This window comes from Piliocolobus tephrosceles, chromosome 1 (assembly GCF_002776525.5).
Source record: "Piliocolobus tephrosceles isolate RC106 chromosome 1, ASM277652v3, whole genome shotgun sequence".
NCBI classification, from domain to species: Eukaryota; Metazoa; Chordata; class Mammalia; order Primates; family Cercopithecidae; genus Piliocolobus; species Piliocolobus tephrosceles.
This window is the reverse complement of record NC_045434.1, coordinates 128,894,802-128,911,759: the sequence shown is the minus strand read 5'-3', so window position 1 is coordinate 128,911,759 and position 16,958 is coordinate 128,894,802. Positions and strand designations below refer to the sequence as shown.

General features: G+C 39.4%; 1 protein-coding gene and 1 pseudogene across 2 annotated transcripts in view; one reads left to right on the top strand and one right to left on the bottom strand.

The window, feature by feature from the left end:
* EVI5 (ecotropic viral integration site 5) overlaps positions 1-16,958 on the bottom strand; it is a 281,488-nt gene that overhangs the window by 235,184 nt on the left and 29,346 nt on the right. The gene's annotated exons all lie outside the window — the stretch shown is intronic.
* LOC111555165 lies at positions 11,229-15,581 on the top strand (annotated as a pseudogene).

The following is a 16,958-nucleotide window of genomic DNA, read 5'->3' as shown; positions in this document are numbered from 1 at the left end:
TATAAATTATGCTACTACAAAGACACATGCACACGTATGTTTATTGCGGCACTATTCACAATAGCAAAGACTTGGAATCAACCCAAATGTCCATCAGTGACAGACTGGATTAAGAAAATGTGGCACATATACACCATGGAATACTATGCAGCCATAAAAAAGGATGAGTTTGTGTCCTTTCTAGGGACATGGATGCAGCTGGAAACCATCATTCTTAGCAAACGATCACAAGAAGAGAAAACCAAACACCGCATGTTCTCACTCATAGGTGGGAACTGAACAATGAGCTCACTTGGACTCGGGAAGGGGAACATCACACACTGGGGCCTATCATGGGGAGGGGGGAGGGGGGAGGGATTGCATTGGGGAGTTATACCTGATATAAATGATGAATTGATGGGTGCTGACGAGTTGATGGGTGCAGCACACCAACATGGCACATGTATACATATGTAACCTGCACGTTATGCACATGTACCCTAGAACTTAAAGTATAATAAAAAAATAAAATAAAATAAAATAAAATAAAAAAAAGAAAAAACAACTGGTACAATTCAGAAAACTGGGCTGATGGGGTTATTCTTTGTCATTGTGGGGTTAGCTTGCCTCATAATATAAAGGCTGATTCGACAACTCCGTTTTATTTTTTGAGAACTTTTCACATCATTTAATACTAACTCATTTTAGTGCTGATTCATAATTCTATAAAGTAGGTAATGTTTCCATTTTCGAGATGAGAAATCAAAGATTCAGCTCATTTAAAAGACCTCTTAAATGACAATGGATTGAAGACCTAAATAATAGAACTAAAACTATAAAACTTAGAAGAAAACATAAAGGGTTCATGACAATGAACTTCATGACAATGATTGAACTTCATGACAATGAACTTCATGACAATGATTTGGCAATGATTCCTTAGACTGACACAAAAAGCACAGGCAACAAAAGGAAAAAAAAAGATAAACTGAACTCCATCAAAATTAAAACTTTGTGTGTATCAACAGAGTAAAAATAACCCACAAAAATGAAAGCAAATATTTGCAAATCATATAGCTGTATGGGTTTAATATCTAGAATATATAAATTATTCTACGAAATAATTCTACAAATTAATAACACACACAAAAAAACAAATAATCTGATTAAAAGATAAGCGAAGGATTTGAATAGACATTTCCCCAAAGAAGATACATAAATGGCCAATAAGCACAGGGGCTTATGAAAATATGTTCAACATTACTAATTTTTTTAAGAGATGAGGTCTTGCTATATTGCCCAGACTGGTCTTGAACTCCTGGCCTCAAGCAATCCTCCTGCCTCAGCCTCCTGGATAGCTGGTACTATAGGCACGAGCCACTGTGCCCAGCTAACATCACTAATCATTAATAAAATGCAAATCAGCCAGGCATGGTAGCTCATGCCTGTAAACTCAGCACTTCGGGAGGCCAAAGCACGTGGATCACCTGTGGTCAGGAGTTCGAGACCAGCCTAGTCAACATGGAGAAACCCTGTCTCTATTAGAAATACAAAAATTAGCTGGGTGTGGTGGCAGATGCCTGTAATCTCAGCTACTCAGGAGACTGAGGCAGAAGAATCGCTTGAAACCAGGAGGCAGAGGTTGCAGTGAGCTGAGACAGTGCCATTGTACTCCGGCCTGGGCGACAAGAGCAAAACTCTGCCTCAAAAAAAAAAAAAAAAAATTAAATTAAAATTAAATAAAATGCAAATCAAAACCACAATGAGGTATCATTGCACATACATTTTGATGGCTATTATCAAAAAGGAAAATAACAAGTGTTGATATCATTAATGGAAATATAAATGGCACAGCTGCTATGGAAAACAGTATGGCAGTTTCTCAAAAAATTTAACACAGAATTATAAGATCCAGGAATTCCACTTCTGGGTATTTATCCAAAGAACTGAAACAAGGACTTAGACATTTATATACCCATGTTCATAGCAGCATTATTCGCAATAGCCAAAAGGGATAAACAACCAAGCGTACATCAATGGATTAATGGATAAACAAAATGTGCTATCTCTATACAATGGACTATTATTCAGCCTTAAAAAGGAAGGAGAGCTGGGTGTGATGGCTCACGCCTGTAATCCCAGCACTTTGGGAGGCCAAGGTGGGTGGATCACCTGAGGTCAAGAGTTCGAGACTAGCTTGGCCAACATGGCAAAATTCTGTGTATACTAAAAATACAAAAATTATCTGGGCATGGTGGCGAGCGACTGTAATTCCAGCTACTTGGGAGGCTGAGGCAAGAGAATCGCTTGAACCCGGGAGGCGGAGGTTGCAGTGCGCCAAGATCGCGCCACTGCACTCCAGCCCGGCGATAGAGCAAGACTCCATCTCAAAAAAAAAAAAGGAAGGAAATTCTGACATACTACGACATGTACACACCTTAAGGACATTACACAAAGTGAAAAACACTAGCCATAAAATGACAAATATTGTGATTCCACTTTTATGAGATAGTCAAATCCACAGAGAAAGAAAGTAAAATGGTGGTTGCCATGGGAAGAGGAAATAGGGAGTTATTGACTAATGGCCACAGAGTTTGCCTGGAAAGATGAAAAAATTCTAGAGATGACGGTGATGATAGCTGTACAACAATATGAATATACTTAATTATAAACTTAAAATGGTTAAAACTGTAAATTTTGTTATGAATACTTTATCACAATGAAATCTGGGGGAAAAAACTACTCCTTTCATTCTTGACATCAGTAATTTCTGTCTTCTCTCTTTTGTTCTTGGTTACCTTGGCTAGAGATCTGTCACTTTCACTGACCTTTTAAAAGAAACGGTTTTTCTTTCATTAATTTTGTAATTATTTTCCTGTTTTCTATTTCACTGATTTCTAACAATTTTTATTATTTCTTTTATCCTGCTTGCTTTAGGTTTATATTGCTCTTCTATCTCTAGTTCCCTAAAGTAGAAGCTTAATCACTGATTTTTTAATCTTTTTTTCTACTATATGACTCAATATAAATCAAACTCTAAGCATTGCTTTTGCCGCTTTTCATTTTCCTTTAGTTCAAAATATTTTTACTTTGTCTTAAGACTTCAACTCGTGTTATTCAGAAGTGTGTTTTTTAATTCCCAAGTATTTTCAGATTTTCCAAATATCTTTCTAACTATACAACACAAGTTGTATAGATAATTGTTAGTGATCTCTAACCTAATTCCACCGTGGTCTGAGAGTACAAGTTAAGATGTGTTTTACATCCCAGAATGTGGTTCATCTTGGTGAAGGTTCCATATGACTTTGAGAAGAATGTGTTTTTTGCTGTTGTTGGATGAAGCAGTCTATATATATCAATTAAATCCAGTTGATAAATGGTGCTATTCAGCTATAGCCTAACTGATTTTCTGTCTGCCACACTATATATTACTGAGAGGTGTTGAGGCATCCAACTATAGTAATGAATTTGTCTGTTACTCCTTACATTGCTATTGGTTGTTGCCTCGCAGACTATTTTGTTTTCTTGGAGAATGGACCCATTTATCACTATGTAATGCCTGTCTTTATCCCTGATAATTCTCCTTCTTCTCAAGTTTGCTTTGTCTGAAATTAATATAGTTATGCCAAATATCTTTATATTAGTCAAAAGTAAATAATTAAGTAAAACATCTACACACATACACACACACATACAGGACAGCGAACGTGAAGACAATGGTGGTTTCTAGAGTGGCTCTGTTTTTGGAGAAGGGGCATTTCTCTTATATTCTTGAAAATACAACTTTGCATTTAAAAGGATGTTTGCATTTTGAGGTGCTTTATAGAGGAAGAGTTTTTCTAAACTATGTAGTGAATCACATTATTAAAAGCTTTGAAGTCCTAAAGTAAAATTTTTTTATTACAGAAATTCTCAGACATTATTATACACTGTCAAAAGTAGAAGGTAAAGGAATTTACTTTCCAAACTTGACTAGTCAGGAATCGTTTCTCTCTCTTTTTCTTGAGACAGGCTGGAGCACAGTGGTGCAATCATGGCTTACTGCAGTCTCAACCTCCCGAGCTTAAGCAATCCTCCCACCTCAGCTTCCCACGTACCTGGGACTACAGGCACACAACTACCATGCCTGGCTTTTTTTTTTTTTTTTTGGTAGAGACAGGGTTTCACCATGTTGCCCAGGTTGTTCTCAAACTCCTGGGGCTCAAGTGATCCACCTGTCTCGGCCTTCGAAAGTGCTGGTATTACAGGCGTGGGCCACCACACCCAGCCTTTTTCACTCTTTACTGCAAAACAAATTCTGAGAAATGCTGCTCAGTTGCCAACAGTACTCATTCTTTAAGGGGTTTGTGTGCTCTGTGTCACGTTTCTCTTCACTTCTATGGTACTTCTTGTTTATATTAAATATTGTGACATTCATTAATAATGATAATAATATTCACTGAGTACTTTCAGATACATTGTTATCACCTAATTTAATCTCCACAGTGCTATATGTGCCATATTACGCTTACATTATTATATTATTAACCATTAGATGTACTACTGCCTCTCACTACCTTAAGAAAGAAAAATAGGTCAGGTGCGGTGGTTCATGCCTATAATCCCAACACTCTGGGAGGCAGGAGGATCACTTGAGATCAAAAATTCAAGACCAGCCTGGACAACATAATGAGACCTCATCTCTACAAAAACAAATTAGCTGGGTGTGACGGCACAGACCGTAGTAGAGGCACTTGTGAGGCTGAGGTGGAGGATCGCTTGAGCCCAGGAGCATGAAGCTGCAGTGAGCTATGATTATGCCACTGCACTCTAGCCTGGGTGACAGAATGAGAGCCTGTCTCAAAAATCAAACAAAAACATTATTTCATATATATTCCTATAGGTCAGAGAGACCATTCATTACTTTTCATGAATCTTCTTGATGACTTGAAAACAAAACTGGTGAACAGTGTTAAATTAAACTTGACCTAAAATTAAACTTGACCTAAGGATAGCTATGTACTTGAGTCCTTACATAACAAAGAGCAACCTAACTTAGTTGGCAAACTAACTGAAAGCCTAAACTGGGTGTACAGTATACTTATGTAATAAATAGCTAAGTCTCAATCAATCATAGCAACAGAGCTTTAGGCAGCCAACATTCAACTCATGTTCTAATAAAGCAAATGCCAAGCTGTAACCAAAAGAGCTGTCTCTTTATCGCGCTTCTGTTTTCTGTCCATAAATGCTGCTTGACCACATTGCAGGCCAGAGTTCTCTGAACTTGTTCTGCTTCTGAAGGCTGTCCGAGTTGTGAATCGTTCTTTGCTCAATTAAACTCTGTTAAATTTGATGTGTCTAAGGTCTTTCCTTTTTACCAGTATTCAACACTTTCTCAATGACTTTTGATTAATTTTGATTGTTAAATAGCATATTTCAGTGAAGGTATCTCCTATTCAAAATTGCCTTTGCAGCTATACACACTAAAAATAACTTTTAAAACATTATACTGGCTGGGCACAGTGGCTCACGCCTGAAATCCCAGCACTTTGCAAGGCCGAGGTGGGTGGATCACTTGAGGTCAGGAGCTGGAGATCAGTCTGGCCAACACGGTGAAACCCTGTCTCTATTAAAAATACAAAACTTAGCCAGGTGTGGTGGTGCACACCTGTAGTCTCAGCTACTTGGGAAGCTGAGGTGGGAGGATCACTTGAGCCCAGGAGGCGGAGGCTGCAGTGAGCCAAGACCGCATCACTGCACTCCAGCCTCGGCAACAGAGCTAGACTCCATCTCAAAAAACAAAAACAAAAAAAAAAACAGAAAGTATTATACTCATTCACCAAAGAAAAAAGTTAACATATAAATTAGTCTGATGGCTATTAAAATAGTCCCTTCTGGTAAACTGCTGTTGGATATAGAAAAGTGTAAATGGGCGAGGCACAGTGGCTCATGCCCGTAATCCCACTACTTTGGGAGGCCAAGGCAGAAGGACTGCTTGTGTCTAGCAGTTCAAGATCAGCCTGGGCAACAGAGCAAGACCCTGTCTCCACAAAAAATTAAAAAGAAAATTAGCCAGACATGGTGGCGTATGTCTGTGATCCCAGCTACTTGGAATGCTGAGGCGGGAGGATCACTTGAGCCTGAGAGGTCAAGGCTGTAGTGAACTGTGATCATGCCACTGCTCTCTAGCCTGGGCAACAGAGCAAGACTCGGTCTCAAAAAAAAAAGTGTTTTTAAAAAAAAGTGTAAGTGGGTAAAACAACCATGTATTATTACCTGATACAAGTAATGAGGGGAAAGCTATAGAATAATTTTTACGACACATTTGTAACAGTCTGTATTTTCCAAAGATGGCCTATATAGTCCGCAGGTTCCACATCTGCAGGTTCTGAACCAATCACGCATCAAAAATATTCAAAATAATACAATTAAAAGTAATACAGATTTTTAAAAACAGTACTGTATAACAACTACTTACACAGCATTTACATTGTATTAGGTATCAATAAGTAATCTAGAAATCATTTTAAAGTATACAATAAGATGTTTGTATGTTATGCACAAATACTGCACTATTTTATATATATAGGACTTAAGCATCCATGGTAGTATGAGGGGAGTGATCTTGGAACCAATCCCCTGCAGATGCAGCAAGAAAACTAATTGTTATCTTAGTTTCCTAGTACTGCCGTTACAAAGTACCACAAACTGGGTGGCTTAAAATAACAGAAATAAGCTGGGTATGGTGGCTCATGCCTGTAATTCCAGCGCTTTGGGAGGCCAAGGCGGGTGGATCACTTGAGATCAGGAGTTTCAGACCAGCCTGGCCAACATGACAAAACTCCATCTCTACCAAAAATACAAAAATTGGCCGGGCATGATGGTGGGCGCCTGTAGTCCCAGCTACTCGGGAGGCTAAGACAGAAGAACTGCTTGAACCCGGGAGGCGGAGGCTGCAGTGAGCCGAGATCACGCCACTGCACTCCAGCCTGGGCGACAGAGCCAGACTCCCTCTCACAAAAAAAAAAAAAAAAAAAAAAAAAAAACCCAGAAATGTATTGTCTCACAATTCTGGAGGCTAGAAGTCCAAAATCAAGTTGTCAGAAGGGTCATTCTCCCGCTAAAACCTGTAAGAAGAATGTTCCCTTGCCTCTTCCTAGCTTTGGGTGGTTTGCCAGCAATGACCAACATTTCTTGGTTTGTAGTTGCAGCACTTTAAACACTTGGATCTCGGCCTCCATGATTACGTGACATTCTCCCCTCTGGTGACTGTGTCTTCCCTAATTATATCTGCAACAACCTGTTTCCAAATAAAGTCACATTCTGAGGTGCCAGGGTACTGTGATAGCTGGACTTCAACATAGCTTTTTGAAGGACACAATCCAATCCATAACACGGCCACATTTCCTATCCCACGTCTTCCCATAGAGTGGTGAAGTCCACATCCCCTCCCCTTGAACCCAAGCAAAGCTGGTTGACTGCTTCAACCAAAAGTGGGCACCAAAAGTGATTACTGAGCTTAACTCTTGGAATCTGGCTACCATGCTTTCAAGAAGCCCAAACTAGCCCACACAGAGACCACATGGAGAGTACAGGCATTCTCACTAACAGTCCAGCTGAGGTCCCAGCCTCAACCACCAGGCACAAATGTAAATATACCCCCAACTGATTCTAGGCCCCAAATGAAGAGTCAACCCCAGCCTGTAAGTCTTCCCAGCTGAGACCAAAGATATGAAGCAGAGACAAGTCCTCTTCATAATCTTCTGTCTAAATTCCTGACCCACAGAATGTAAGCACATACTAAAATGATTATTTGAAGCCATTAAGTTTCATGGTGGTTTGTTACACAGCTACAGTAACTGAAACAGTATCACATTATCCCACAAAACAAAATTAAAATATTTAACAGTCTTTGAAATAAAACCAGGAAACTAAAAGTATATAGTATCAGTAAAGACAGCATATCAGACTTATTTTTATTTTTGAGGAGACAGAAGATTCAAATAATTGAGAAAAAAAATTTTCATTTGTCTATAGTGTGCTATGAGTAGGTACAAGGACACTAAGAAAATATAAATAAATATTGGCAAGGCATGGTGGCTCACACTTGTAATTCTAGCACTTTGGGAGGCCAACACAGGTGGATCACCTGAGGTCGAGAGTTCAAGACCAGCCTGACCAACATGAAGACACCCTATCTCTCCTAAAAATACAAAAATCAGCTGGGCATGGTGGTGCATACGTGTAATCCCAGCTACTAGGGAGGCTGAGGCAGGAAAATCACTTGAACCCGGGAGGCAGAAGTTGCAGTGAGCCGAGATCGTGCCATCGCACTCTAGCCTGGGCAACAAAAGTGAAACTCTGTCTCACACACACACAAAAAAGAAAATCCTATTAATGCTCTGGAGGCCTGAGAATAACATTTAATTAGGGTAGGAAAACTTACTGATTTGTGGCTCAGAGTCACGATGCATATAAACCCTGAATACAAAATTAAACTACATCATTACTTTTTCACTGCTATTAAAACAGTATTTTGATTAGCATGCTAAGGCAATGCTGAGATACATGATCTCCAATTTAGCCTTTTGTTTAATATGTAGACTATATCCATGAAATCAGAATCTTGTTTTTTTTATGTAATATAGGAAACAAGTTGAAGATCTTATTGTAAATATTCATATCTTCACTGACTAAAATAAAGCAGAAACATTTCAGTAAAGATACTGAGATGAGATTGGGTCAATGTCATAGCAGTTCCTAATTAAATTTACATTTTAGAAAATTAGATCACAGCCATAAAAACGAATGAAGTACTTACATATTCTACAACATGTATTGATCTTGAAAATACTGTGTTAAAGTGAAAGAATTCAGTGACAAAAGACCACATATTACGATTCAATTTATATGAAATGTACAGAGTAGCATATTTATAAACAGAAAGTAGATTACCAGTTGCTTGGGGCTGGGGAGGATAGAAGGATGGGGGGCAATAACTAAAGGGTACAAGGTATATTTTCAAGGTGATGAAATTGTTCTAAAATTGACTATGATGATGGTTGCACATACCTATGAACATACTAAAAACCACTGAATCATACCCTTTAAATGGGCACATTGTCTGGGGTATGTGAACTATATATCTAGAAAGTTGTTTTTAAAAATTTGTCAGTTGGGCGCAGTAGCTCACACCTGTAAACCCAGCACTTTGGGAGGCCAAGGCGGGTAGATCACCTGAGGTCAGCAGTTCAACAACAGCTTGGCCAAAATGGTGAAACCCTGTCTCTACTAAAAATACAAAAAAATTAGCCAGGCATCGTGGCGCGGGCCTATAGTCTTAGCTACTCAGGAGGCTGAGACAAGAGAATCGCTTGAACCTGGAAGGTGGAGGTTGCAGCAGTGAGCTGAGATCCACTGCACTCCAGCCTGGGCAACAAAGCAAGACTGTCTATTAAAAAAAAAAAAAAAAAAATTGTCATACAAATTTGTCCATAAAGTAACAAAAAGCACAGTATGATGCAAGCAATGCTTGATGATGACCCTATTCCTCTCTAATCAAGACTCTAGTATATTCCAATCTTCATTTCTTTTTCCAACTTTCTTCACCATGTGGCTCTTTAGACATTGCCAAGTGGCTTCAACTTAATAAAGCAGAAGTGATCTAATATTAAGTTTCCCATTTCCTTCTCCATCCACTTCAAGACATCTTATAGTTTAATGTATCTTAATAGCAAACTTATAGGAACAGCACAGAAGACAGACAACATTAAAAACTATACTTGCATGTAGGACAACTCAGAAAAGTATCATGAATACATGGAATCTACTGAATGATAAAAATGCTACAAACACCATTTAGTTGCCGTCAATAAGAAATTTGCTTGTTTTAAAAACATCCAGGCCAAGTGCAGTGGCTCACGCCTGAAATCCCAAATGAAATCCCAACACTTTGGGAGGCCAAGATAGGTGGATCACCCAAGGTCAGAAGTTCAAGACCAGCGTGGCCAACATGGCGAAACCCCGTTTCTACTATAAATACAAAAATTAGCAGGCCTGGTGGCACGCCCCTGTAGTCCCAGCTAACTCAGGAGGCTGAGGCAGGAGAATAGCTTGAACCTGGGAGGTGGAGGTTGCAGTGAGCCGAGATCACGCCACTGCACTCCAGCCTGGGTGACAGAGCGAGACTCCATCTCAAAAAAAAAAAAAAATCCAAATGCTGGCATTATCTAGAAAATTTTAACAGGTTTATTTATAATTGTCATAAAGTTGAACTGCTGAAATTTAACATCGACTCAGATTAATGCTTTACACCGCCACATTTATATTAAAAATTCACACAAAGGCCAGGCACAGTGGCATGCACCTATAGTCCATCCCAGCTTCTCAACAGGCTGAGGTAGGAGAATCACTTGAACCCAAGAGATTGAGATTGCAGTATGATATGATGGTGCCACTGCACTCCAGCCTCAGCAGCAGAGCAAGACTGTCCCAAAACAGAAATTCACACACAAATGAAAACGGAAAAACTGCCCATACCTGATTTCTGATCCTACTTTTTCCATTCACAATCATATACTTAGGAACCTTTTGACCTCATGAGAAAAAAAAAAAAAAAATCTAATGTTCAGAACTACTAAGAACAAGAAGAAAAGAATTTTTGTTTTTTATTGAAATGTTTTCCACCATGGTGGCTTTTTTTTTTTTTTTTTTTTTTTTGACAAGGTCTCACTCTGTCACCCAGGCTAGAGTGCAATGGCATGATCTCAGCTCATAGCAACCTCCACCTCCCAGGCTCAAGTGAACCTCCTGTCTCAGCCTCCCAAGTAGCTGGGACTATAGGTGTGCACCACCACACCCGGCTAATTTCTGTATTTTTAGTAAAGACGGGGTTTCGCCATGTTGACCAGGCTGGTCTTAAGCTCCTGGGCTCAAGTGATCCACCCACCGGGGCCTCCCAGAGTGCTGGGATTACAGGTGTGAGCCACTACGCCCAGCCCAGATGAGGCATGCTAGTGAAATGTCTTGGCATAATTGTTACACATTTGGCATGGAGAGCACACAGGGTGGTGTCTTCAAAAAGGACAACCAGATAGGCCTCACTTGCCTCCTGCAAAGCACCAATAGCTGCATTCTGCAAGCACAGGTCTGTTGTGAAGTCTTGAGCAATTTCTCACACCAGACGCCGGAAGGGAAATTTGTAAATTAGAAGTTTAATGGACCTGATAATATCTAACTTCAAGCAGTGCCACAGTACCAGGACTGTAATGATGAGGCTTCTTCACTCCTCCAGCAGAGGGCACACTCTTGCAAGCAGCTTCTGTAGCCAGTTGCTTCCTGGATGTTTTATCACTGGTGCATCTGCTGGCAGTAAGCTTTGTACCAGCCATGGTATAGAGCTCACCTTACTTAACCTCCTTCTCCTTCAGCTGGAGCTCCTAATTTATAACTTCTTAAAAGGCAACCATTCTACTATATGAACAAATAAGCCTGGGCATTCAGACGCTTTTAATATGGATACTCTAACACATCTTTAATAACATATACAAAGTTCAGTTTCATCTACTATTTAACTTTCCAAAAGGAGAGACTGCCTTGAATACCTCTATATCCCCAGTATCAAAGATCTTGTCTATCATAAACCAGATGCTCAATAAATGTCTCTGTGGAATAAAGAGTAATTTCTACATATATATATAGTATATATAAATATATATACCTAGTTAAACAGGGAAGTACTAACTACTGAATATGAGTATTCACTTAATTAGCCAAATCATGCTAACTTCAGACAGGGAAAAACTCCCTCCCCATTTAGAGCGCAGAAAGTGTTATAAAATAATGTACTTTGCCAAGCATTCGAAGAGTCACTAAAAGGTAGATCCAACCTTATCATACATAATCTACATCCTGCTAAAAGTGGGCCCACAGCCTCAGATTTCCAAATATCCATACCAAATCATGTTCACATAACTGTTCTCTAAGTCTCTTAAAATACTCATTCAAGCCACCAAAGGTGACACAGATGAAAATAAGCTCACCATTCAAAAATATAATTCACGGCCGGGTGCGGTGGCTCAAGCCTGTAATCCCAGCACTTTGGGAGGCCGAGACGGGCGGATCATGAGGTCAGGAGATCGAGACCATCCTGGCTAACACGGTGAAACCCCGTCTCTACTAAAAAATACAAAAAAAATAGCCGGGCGAGGTGGCAGGCGTCTGTAGTCCCAGCTACTCGGGAGGCTGAGGCAGGAGAATGGCATGAACCCGGGAGGCGGAGCTTGCAGTGAGCCGAGATAGCGCCACTGCGCTCCAGCCTGGGCGACAGAGCGAGACTCCATCTCAAAAAAAAAAAAACTCACACAAGAGACAAAACTCAATAAATGACAGCTGAGCATAGAATTAGACCCACAAGCACTTCAACTATTGGAATTATCAAATACAGAATATATAACTAACTCTAAAATGCTCAAAGCAATAAAAGAATTCTTTAAATGAACAAGGAATAGGATACAAAGATCGTGCAAATTTTTGAAGTATCCAAATGGAACTTATAGAAATAAAAAATTTAATAAATGAAATAGGAAAAAAAGGGAGGTGAGATGTGGGGAAGACAGAGGGGTAGAGAATTAAACAGGCATAAACAGAAAATGAACAAGAGCTGAAGATACTAACTCAGAAGGCAGCACACATACAAAGCAATACTTAAGAGATTTATTTTAATATAAAACCAAATAAAAATGGTATTTGGTTTACCAAACTAAGTCGTCTTCCATATAACAAGATAATGAAATAATTTAATACATGAAAACATAAAAATAAATCAAAAATCAAAACTAAAACTAACACTTTCACGAACACGCTGAAAAACACCACCATCATCACACTACACTGTGCTCTTTAGACATTTTAGGGGTCACAAACTCCTTTGAGAAATTCATGCACATATGAACAAAATTTTGCAAATAATTTTTGAACATTTCTATCACCCCCAGATCCAGAAGTAGAATTCCTGACCCTCCTTTGGCTATAATAAATGTCCACCCCATTGCCTTTTTCCCCTTACTTTTAATTTTTACCACTTACATGAGGCCTGCGACCAGAAAAAAAAAAGTAATATTTTATCTGTTGACTTCTTCCTGTGAAAAAGATCAATTAGTTCTTTCCCCATCATCCATATCATCAACCTTGCCCACCATAACATACAAACACTTCATACATTCCATCATCCCTATGTAATTAAAACATATTTTTGGTTACACTAATATTCAGTGTATGCATTTGGTTACACTAATATTCAGTGAGTATGTAACTTTAGTCACAGTTGTTCTATGAGGTATACTCTGATTACTTTTACTTTTACTTTCTTTTTTACCTTCCCCGGAGTTAATAAATGTCTTAATTGTTTAGCTTTATTTGTACTTATAAATTCACCCCAATTCATCCAATTATATAAATCTCAACATATTCAAGAATATCACATGTGCTATCAATTTTATATTTTTGTACAAATCCTTTCTGTAACCTTCTGGATTAGTTGCTCTACACGTGGTACACAACTGTGATCCCAGGTATTCCTTTCAACTCTCTTGGGTTGGATCATTTGTTTCCTAAACCCTATGTCTTCCCTTTGCTCAAAACACTTTTATTTTGGTAGAGTACCTCCTCTACTACCTTCCTGAAAGGGGTTGCATGAGAGGTGAGTTTGAGACACTGCATATGTGAAAATGCTTTTTCTACTGTTACACTTGAAAGTGACTGCACTATAAACTCTTAGATTACAAATAATTTTCCCAGTCGGGCACAGTGGCTCACATCTGTAATCTCGGCACTTTGGGAAGCCAAGGTGGGTAGATCATCTGAGCTCAGGAGTTCAAAACCAGCCTGGGCAACATGGTGAAATCCCATCTCTACTAAAACTACAAAAAATTAGCTGGGCGTGGTGGCGCATGCCTATAATCACAACTACTTGGGAGGCTGAGGCAGGAGAGTTGCTTGAACCCAGGAGGCAGAGGTGGCAGTGAGCCGAGATCACGCCACTGCACTCAAGCCTGGGTGACAGAGCAAGATTCCGTCATAAAAACAAAACAAACAAACCAAAAAACCCAAAAACAAAAAACGGATGCTTTGTCTAAAGGAAATTAGTATTTTTAAAGACATTATTGCTGAACACATTCATTAATACAGCTGTTTAGAATGACTATTTGGAAGTATCCATGATACATGCCCATGGGCTGACTCAGAAATCTGTCCCAATGAAATACTCAAATAAGCAAGGATCTACATACTGAAATTAATCACAGAATTGGGAGCCGCCTGCCAGTCCTTTAACAATGGGGGGAGCTTGGCCAGAGCTGAGACTGGTGCTTCGCAGCTGGCTGTCTGCAGCACCAGCAGGGCCGATGCCAAGAGGACTGAGGCTGTGAGGGCTGCAGGGCAGGACTGTAGTTGTCACGTCTGGCTGCATGCACCTCAGGATCCCAAGGAGCTGGAAAGGAAGTGATGGCGAGGACAGCTGGCCACCAATATTCACCGAGCACTTGCTACAAAGAGCTGAAGTTGCCCTCCTAAAGAGGCCAGTCCCCTCAACTGAGTCTCAGCCAGTATTTTGCTGACGACTGCCATTGTGAGTGATCACGTCACGCTCTGCCCTTCTATCCCAGCATCTTGCTATTTACTAGAACTATTTATGGATTGCTATGACATCTGTATCTAGCAGCTGATTTTAGCTGCAGTTTCCTATCTGCTTCTAGCAAGTAAATTTGAAGAAAAAGAAGATAGTGTGCCTAAGCTGGAACAGCTCAACAGCTGTATGACTAATATGAATGTAGTAATAACAAAACAAAATTTGCTACATGTGTAACTATTATTATTAGAAACCTATCAGTGGAATGGACCTCTGCCTTCTAACAGCTGCCCATTTCACTGAATTTGCTCTCTCTGAAGTAGTACACAAAACAGATCTTCATGATGGCTGGCCAACGATTTGCCTGGAAAAGGTTAAACACCACATAGCCAAATGTGCAGATTTCCTGGAAGTACTGTTGCAAAATTACCCCTTTCTAAATTATGCACTTTCTTCAGTAGCTGCTACATGTATAGCTTCTTCGAGGATTATACTTCATCTTTCTCCAACATGGCCTACAAGACTACATCACTACATCATCTTACTGCTTACTCCTGGGATTTCTTAGTGCAGTGTACTGAACAGCTATTGACTGCTCATAATAATGATATGAAAGAAGCAAAGAGAGGACAAGCAGGACCTCAACTGGCACAACTAAGTGTGTTCTAGACAGTCTCCCAGCCCTTGCAGCCAGTTCACTTTCAGCAACCTCAGTATGTCAAACAGTCACATAGACCTCACCGCTGTATCACCATCCTATATCAACCAAACTGTCAGCACATGGTATCTACCATGCACACCTCATCTTACAAGCTACAGACATGTCCTCCTGGCTTCCAAACTAGTGTTCAGGGCCTTGGGCACATGCGGACTGGTATTGGGATGTCCCTCACTGGCAACAGCAGCAGAAGTTAAGCCCTGTCTGAATGTTTCTTACAACCAGAGCTTTCACACAAATGAGCATTACCCTTGTATTACTCCATGCTTTGAAAGATGATTATGTGTAAGGTTAATAACTGACCCAGACTGCCTTGTGACTTGAAGCTCTGGGTAAGCTTTTTGTAAACTTCCATTCCAAAGTAAAGAGATCCAAATGACATCAGAACTCTTCAGGTACCAGCACCATGAAGACTGAATATCTCTTTCAATACACCATGAATACCTGGGAGGACTAAACAAACACTATGACAGTGTGTGTGTCAAATTCAGTTACAACAAATCCCTGTATGACAAAAATGCTCAAGTCCTGGCTAATACTCCAAATATTTCAAAAATATTCAATACAACAGAAAATCTGGACAGACTCCAATTTGCCATTTTGAGATTTGACCTATGGGAGATTCTGGGCCTAACGTTGGCTTGTAAGTCAAAAACGTTTATCTTGGGCTTGCCAAACAGTCTTTTATGATGTAAAGTTAAAGGATTAATTTTTGAAGAGGTTTTTTTTTTATTCTATAGTTTTGAGTTTTATCTTTGTTCTACAGATGAAATTTTGAGTAAAGTCATGAATTCCTATGCTATACCAATCTGTACAATAAAAAAAATTTAGATTATTCTACATAACTTCCTATTATAAATAGTATAGGTATATGGATTTATGTACTAAAACTAAGGCTGGAGTAGATCTCTTATTTTTAAAAAGAAAAAAAAAATCAGGCCAGGTATGGTGGCTCACACTTGTAATTCAGCACTTCGGGAGGCCAAGGTGGGTGGATCATTTGAGGCCAGGAGTTTCAGACGAGCTTGGCCAACATGACAAAACCCCGTCTCTACTAAAAATACAAAAATTAGCTGGGCATGGATTACTACGCCTGTAATCCCAGCTACTCAGCAGGCTGAGGCACAAGAATCACTTGAACCCAGGAGGCAGAGTTGCAGTGAGCTGAGACTGAGCCACTGCATAATCCAGCCTGGGCCAAAGAGCGAGCGACACTCTGTCTCAAAAAAATAAATAAATAAATAAATAAAAATAAAGAGTTATTTACAATAAGAAAAAACTGGTAATAACTACAATGTTCATCAATCAGAAAATAAGTAAACAAATTATGACACTACCATACAACAGAATGTGATGAAGCCATTAAAAACAACATGGTTCCCAATTTGATGGAGCCAATCAAATATAGGTAAAGAATAGGATATACATACAATATAATACCATTCTTTGATAGGCTATCAATCTATTAACAGCTACCTCAAGATAGTGAGAATGTAGCAAGAGAAATAAAAACAGAAAGAAAACTTTCCTACTTCAGTGACTTCTGTATTTAAAATTTTTTAGTATCATGTAAGCCTTTTGTAATTTTGTTTTAAAAAGTTGGTTAAGGCTGGCCACACGCAGTGGCTCATGCCTGTAATCCCAGCACTTTAGGAG